A 7342-nucleotide genomic window follows, 5' to 3' on the forward strand; every position below is an offset into this window, starting at 1 on the left:
ACAGAAGAAAGAAGGAAAAAGGAAAAAAGGAAGAAAAAACAGAAGAAAAACAAAAGAAAACAAAAGAAAACAGAAGAAAAAGGAAGAAGAAAGAAAAAAGGAAGAAAAAAAAGGAAGAAGAAAAAAAGGAAGAAGAAAAAAAGAAAGAAGAAAGAAAGAAGAAAGAAAAAGGAAGAAGAAAAAAAGAAGAAAGAAAAAGGAAGAAAAAGAAAAAGGAAGAAAAAAAAAAGAAAACAAAACAAAAGAAACCAAATGAAAACCAAAAAGAAAGAAGAAAGAAAACCAAATGAAAACCAAAAGAAAGAAGAAAAAAAAGGAAGAAGAAAAAAAAGAAAGAAGAAAGAAAGAAGAAAGAAAAAGGAAGAAGAAAAAAGAAGAAAGAAAAAAGGAAGAAGAAAGAAAAAGGAAGAAGAAAAAAAAGGAAAGAAAACAAAAGAAACCAAATGAAAACCAAAAAGAAAGAAGAAAAAAAGGAAGAAGAAAAAAAGAAAGAAGAAAGAAAGAAGAAAGAAAAAGGAAGAAGAAAAAAAGAAGAAAGAAAAAAGGAAGAAGAAAGAAAAAGGAAGAAGAAAGAAAACAAAAGAAACCAAATGAAAACCAAAAAGAAAGAAGAAAGAAAACCAAATGAAAACCAAAAGAAAGAAGAAAAAAAGGAAGAAGAAAAAAAAGGAAGAAGAAAAAAGGAAGAAGACAAAAGGAAGAAGAAAAAAAGAAAGAAAGAAGAAAGAAAAAGGAAGAAGAAAAAAAGAAGAAAGAAAAAGGATTGCTGGATAATCTTATTTTTTAATTCCTCCTCCTCTATGTCCCCTTAATATTATTTTTTAATTCCTTTATACTTAAAGAATTTTTACTACATGCAGGAGTGACATATGGCGGACGATAGAGCCGAGCCGCTTAGGGATCCGAAGGCTGAACGTTATTTAATGGGCATCATCAACAACGAGATTCCTTATGTGCCGGGCTCAGAATATGAGCAAGAAGAGGATGTAGTCTCTTCTTTTCTGAACCTTGACGGTGGAACAGAGATTGTCGATGATCAAGAAGGTGAAGGAACGGACATTGTCGACGGAGGTCAACCGTCAACAAACGACGATCTCGAATTGCAAGTAGCAACCACCTCCGGCGAGGTATATATATACATTGAGCCTCTCGTGATACAAACTTACTGAAATGTGAATACATATGTATTAACGCGCGCGACTCTCTTTCTTTTTTTAGCCCTCCGGATCGAGTCCGACAAAGCGTGGCAAATCCAAGGCGATGAAAACAGGAGAAACATATGCCACTGAGTTTGTCAGTGAAACCGGCAAGCCCCTACAGCACACCTCAAAGTTTATCAACCAATGCGGAGTCGTTGTTAGAGACAACGTCCCGATCACCGTCCAGGAATGGAAGGAGCCAAAGAAGGCACGTCTTGGTTTCAGTTTTGTCGACAAGAGAACGAAAAAGGATTGCTGGAGAAAGCTTATGGAACATTTCCGGAATACAACAAAGTCAATGAATTCGGTAACGAGGTTCCGGGTGGACGTGAGAGGAGGAGGCTAGTTAAAGAGTTCGCTCTTCAGAAGATGGGCGAAGCATTCCGGAACTTCAAGAAAAATTTAACCCGTGACTATGTCAACAAGGGCAAGACTCCGGATTTCAATGGACAACATGAGAAACTGAAAGATGATTGGCCAGAATTTGTGAGGCAAAAGCAATCAGAGCATTTCAAGGAAATATCGAAAAAAATAAGGATAATGCGAGTAAGAAAAAGTTCCATCATATTATGGGGCCAGGAGGATACCGCCTTTCGGAGCCTAGGTGGAAGAAGATGGAGGAGGACCTGAGGGTGCGAGGAATCCCTCTAGGTATAGAGGGATGGGACCCAAGGGCCAAAAGCTGGTGGTACGGGCATGGGGGATAGCTAGACCCGGAGACAGGGGTGTGTGTTCACCGGCAGAGACAGTTTGCTCCCACCCAAGCCCTTATTGACGCAATGACCCAAGCTCAAGAGGGCTTGATCAAGTTCAACAGAGAGAAAGACGCACTGACAACAGCCCTCGGGAATGATGAACACGGAGGACGTGTACGAGGCAAAGGCAAAGTTCCGTGGAAAGTAGGGTTTTCCGAGGACAATGACCCGTACTGTTACAGAAGCCGTAAGAGAAAGACGGACCGGGATGCAGATCTTATGACGAAGTTTGCATCGGAACTCCATGAGTTGAAGCAGACCGTGCATGAACTAGTAAAAGAAAAATCGGCTGCAGGGCTGCATGAAGATCATGAAGCGGATCGCGGAAGCCAGCAGCGGAGAAGCAGCGTGGCTTCCAGGGATGCCCCGCCTGGTGCTAGTGCACCGATGATCGAGATTCGTGCACCGGAGCCTCACTACCCCGTGGATGATGTAAAGGAGATGAAAGAATCTGATCTGCATTATCCCGTGGGGAACGTTTCCACGAAGGTAGCTAGCGGCAGTGCTTTACCCTGTACACCTGGAGCACTCCACCACAACAACCCCATTGCATATGGCTATGCTCGTGTCATGGTGGAAGACATAGTCCAAGGGTTTGAGGACCTGGAGATTGACAAACCTACACCCGAAGGGGAGAGAAGACTTGGAGATGTCAAGCGCCAGATCATTCTATGGAAAAAGAAGTACATAGTGTTTCCAGGCGACGCGCCAAGGCTAGCAAGTCCACCCCCCTCCGATGGTGGTGGTGCTGGCGGTGGTGGCGGTGGTGGTGGTCGTGGTGGTTGACCTACACCTCCTTCACGCCATTCGACGCCGTCCACCGATCCACAACCTCCGGCGAGTACGACGCCCCCCAATCCTCCTCCGGCGGGTACGACGCCCCCCAATCCACCTCCGGCGAAGAAGCAGAAGCAGGCGGACAGCAAGGAAACCCGCTCCTGGACTATTAACCCGGACCCTTATGTACCTAAGACCACAAGGGTACCGGAGCCATCACTGAAGCCTCTCCTCCCAAGGCCTGGGGAACTTAGTGAAGCTGAAACCAAATTGGCCGCGTCTGCTGATTATGAGAAATGGAAGGCGGATATGAAGGCGATAAAAGAGCCTGAGCCCAAGCAAGTATTCACTGAGAAGCAAAAGAAGTGGGCTAAGGATTTTTTGACGACACCGTCCCAAGCCGAGCTGAATATGCCTGATGACTATGGACATGAACTTCGTAGGCAAGAAAAAATATTGAAGGAGGAGAAAGAAGAAAGTAAAAAAAGCGGGAAACAAGTTGACCAGCTCGGGATGCAGAAGAAACAATCGATCCCCCCGCTCATAGTGAAAGCCGGTCCGGAAGAGGACCCTGAGATCATAGCAGCTGCGACAGCACTTGGATTGACTGTAGCGAGTGCCATGAAACAAGCGTCCGAGATGGGTTTGACTCTTCGTGCCTTCTTAGGCCTTGAGGATGCGCCAGTATGTGAGATAGCATTACAATATGTGCGGAATGGGCCTCTCGTCGAGCCTGCGCGGGAGAAGAGTCTACCACCACAAATGCGAAATCTGCTACGTTGGTACAAGCAATTCATAACATGGGCCGACAAAGAATATATTTATGCGGAAGTTACAGAGGAGCATCACACCAAACGGTACTCTGTACAAGTTCATATGAGTGAATTGTTCCAGCTGTTCAATCTGCGTGACCTCGACAAATCTATGCTGAGTTGCTACGTTCTGTAAGTGATTTATTTCATCTCGTTCTTCATTGCCCCACCCTTAGACTTCAGTAAGATTCGGATTACCGAAATTGGATTTCCTTATTGATCCATATGTCGCTTAGACTTTACTTTTTCCCCTTTCCTCTATTTGTTCGATAGGATCTTCGTCTCCGTGTAAAAGCAAACTCTCCAAATTTATGACCAACCTTTCCTTCAGTGATCTTACAACGAACAGGAGTTTTTCCATTGTAAATGAGTACGGAGCAATCAACGAATTCCGGCGAAATAGAAGATCTACGTGACCAAATTTTCCTGCTCCTCAGACTTTCTCTACTATGCCTTTTTTCGTGAACTACTAAATGACTCCTCTTGCTCCAAGCTCCCTTTTGTTGCCTTCTCGTTCACATCCTCGTTCAATTGAAACAAGCTTTCAATCAATATCTGCAGGCACATTATATAATTCCTATATGGAAATTCATTTGCGGAAGACCTCCATTCAAACATGAGAAAAGCTTCTGGGCCCGTCCAAGATGGGATGGGAGAAAAAAAGCTAAAAAAATCTGGATTGTGCATTGGTCGGGATCTCCGTAACAAGTAGGTGAACGGTGATGATCAAAACCAGGAGAAAGATCTGAAAAAGGGGACTTGGATAGGATTTTGACCACGATCAAAAGATAGGAGGGGTTCTCTTTCTTTCATCGCCGTCAAAAGCAAAGGCTACCAAAAAAACCTTTACTATCACGGAGATCGTTAAAGAAAACATGGATCCAAATGCCAAAGGGGAAAAATGGTGGAAAAGCTTCTCAAGGCCTCGTCCTCCTCACCGCGCAAGCATGGGAAAAACGTTATGTGCTATCGTTGCGGGGAGAAGGGTCATCTTGCGGAGATCTGCAGAAAAGAGGCGACCCGCTTCGTTTGTGGCGCCTTCGGCCACAGATCCTTCTACTGTCCTAGGCGAGGGAAGCAAGGTAACCAAGTAATCCTCTTTCTTGTGCTTCAGCCCTATGAGGATATGGTGAGAAACGTGGAACATTTGAGAAAATGTGCTGTGTCGTTGAGGGGAAGAGCTTTTCTTTCGAAGGCATCTTTCTGAAGGAAGAGTGTCCCCTCCATTTGGATACAGTTTCTGATTGTTAGCTAGAATATATGGGTGTATTGTCATTCAAGTTCTATAGATGGTGTCTGTCTCACTATCTGTTTGAGTGCCTGAAGGCCCCTGGAGGAGTCGTTCTGTGAGTTGTATTCAAGCTCGCCCTTAGACCGAGTCAAGTTAGCGATAAGAGTCAGCTACTTTGGCCTTGTCATTCGCTTTGTTGCCATATAGATAGGTTGGAGTGCGGGTGGCCACTAACCCAACGAACGAACTTACGTGTAGGTGTGATCCTATCTGCTCTTCCACTATAGGACTAGAAATCCAGTACAACCATGTCCCTTTCTTAGGGGAAAAGCCCTCTTTGAAGGAGAATCCACTTCTGAGCGCCAAAGGCGGGCATCCGACGTCACCAAAAAGAAGGAGAAAGGCATTCAGGCACCGCAAATCCAAGAAACTCCGAATACAGGCCGGCACGAAAAGCGAAATGACCAAAGGGATTGGGGCTGTTTCGGCACCAAAAAAAGTGTCACTATGCTAAACACATCGAATATCCGTCTCTTTATGTGGGAGCGAACCATCTTCGCTTACGGGTCTACCGATCCTATAGCTCCGATATAGATTTAAGTAACTTGGCAGAAAAAAATGCGGAAAAACGGTTTTGGATGGAAGAGGTAGATGAGAAAGACTTTCCACTTAGAGTCAGAAGTCCACGCTAGATGACCGATCTTTATGACCTTGAGGAAAATTACCTATCTGGAATTAATACACCAAAATCGGTTATTTCAATCGATCCACGAAAGGAATTGATCACCACGATAATGTGACGCAAGGCAAAATCTGTAATCAACATCGGTTATGTGAAATAGGTCATTTGAGAAAAAAAAGAGAGAATAGGACAATCTATATGTTTAACACAAGCGGTTAAGTCGATAGCTTTCTTAAGGAACAGCTAAAGAAAACGCTCTCACGAATCCTATTTTCTGATTATGTATGCCGCGACATTACGATTTGGAGCTTTGATCCGGCCATGTAGAGCACTCATAGAGGTCCGGCTTCACGTCAGTAATCTACCACACCCATGCTGGAATTCAGTAGAGTCCCACGAGTCAATCGACAAAAGCGAGAAACGAGGTTGTTCGACAAGGCTACGGTCTAACTTTTTCTTCCTAGCGGAGTTCAATACGAAAATAAAGGCGCTCCGCGTTGGGAATGGCGTACTACGTACGGGTGGTATTTCAGGTATAACTGATCAGGGTTGTTCTGAAAGCAAGTCAATTGGTGCTTTGGAAAGTGAGTGCCAGAGGCTAGTCACTGCTTGGTTTACAGAAGGGAAGGAAGAAAGAGATACCGAAGCAGATTCAGTATAGAAAAGAAGAAATTGATACCATTCATTCCAGTTTATTTGATACCCACTTAAAGTTTCTATCAAACCATGTCTTTTTCTTCGAACGTCAATCTCGTAGGAATTTCGATTGGAAGTGTGGTATTGAAGGGCGAAGCCTTTACTCTTTGACTTGTTTCTTTGAATATAACATAATATTGACTGCGCACTTCGAAAGATGATGGTGTATTCCGAGGATCAGTCCGTTTTTTATTGAATTCGCAAATTGATAGATCTGGATGATTCAAAGAATGATTCTTCCCTGGGTATTTCCCCGGTACCATTATTTAAATTGGAGCTTTTCAATTCCATTTTTGAGATTGAGGTGAGGGTTTAAGACCGCTCGTAACGATTTTTTTCTTTTATGGCTGGGTGGGCAAGAAAAGGATTTGACTCTTGAAGATATCAACTCATACGCCTGCTCCATACATTCAAAAACATTTTTGGTACTTTCTATGAGAATGGATAAATAGAAATGGGTACATTCCTCTTTCTCTTTCTGGCCAAACTACCCATAAAAAAGAAGAGAGAGAGCTGTAAGAGCGGTAAAAGCAAGCTCGGTGGCCCGGTTTCACTACAGGTTGATATATCCTTTTGAAAGAAAAGTAAATTCGCTATGCTATAAGGTACCAATTCATCAAGGTATAAAACCACATCTACAGTGGGAGTCCCTATCTACTTTCGATTCCCTTCTTACTGGCTTTGCCAATACATCATACTGATTTGACGCTTCCTTACGCTTTCTTTCAAGCATTGCTTCCAGGACAACGGAGAGTATTCCAAGATAAAGAACCAGAACTGAGGTTGACACTACTGAAAGATAAAAGAATGGTGGATAGATGGATTCGCACCATCCCAAAACCGAAATACAGACAGACCAAAAAAAGACGAAAATAAATACTCCACCACCAGCCTACCTACTAGCATGTATTAAGCGAATAGCTTGTATGGTAGTTGTTAAAGAAAAGATGTATGTAGTCCCGGAAGAGAAGCAATTGTCGTACGACCTGTAAGCGTCACTTTTGACTTCCTTGCCGTTTGTGAATTGAGTCAATCGAGTTACGTTTGAAAAATGAATGGAATTCTGGAGTGGACCGAATATCCATGGCAGAACCCCACACTGGCTAGGAACTGGGCTGCACTAAGCCCGGCACTTTTTGGGCTTCTTCATGAATCTAGTTTTCAGGTAAGGTCAGATCATCTTATTGAAT

The sequence above is a fragment of the Triticum aestivum genome, chromosome 7D (assembly GCF_018294505.1).
Source record: "Triticum aestivum cultivar Chinese Spring chromosome 7D, IWGSC CS RefSeq v2.1, whole genome shotgun sequence".
In the NCBI taxonomy this organism is placed as follows: domain Eukaryota; kingdom Viridiplantae; phylum Streptophyta; class Magnoliopsida; order Poales; family Poaceae; genus Triticum; species Triticum aestivum.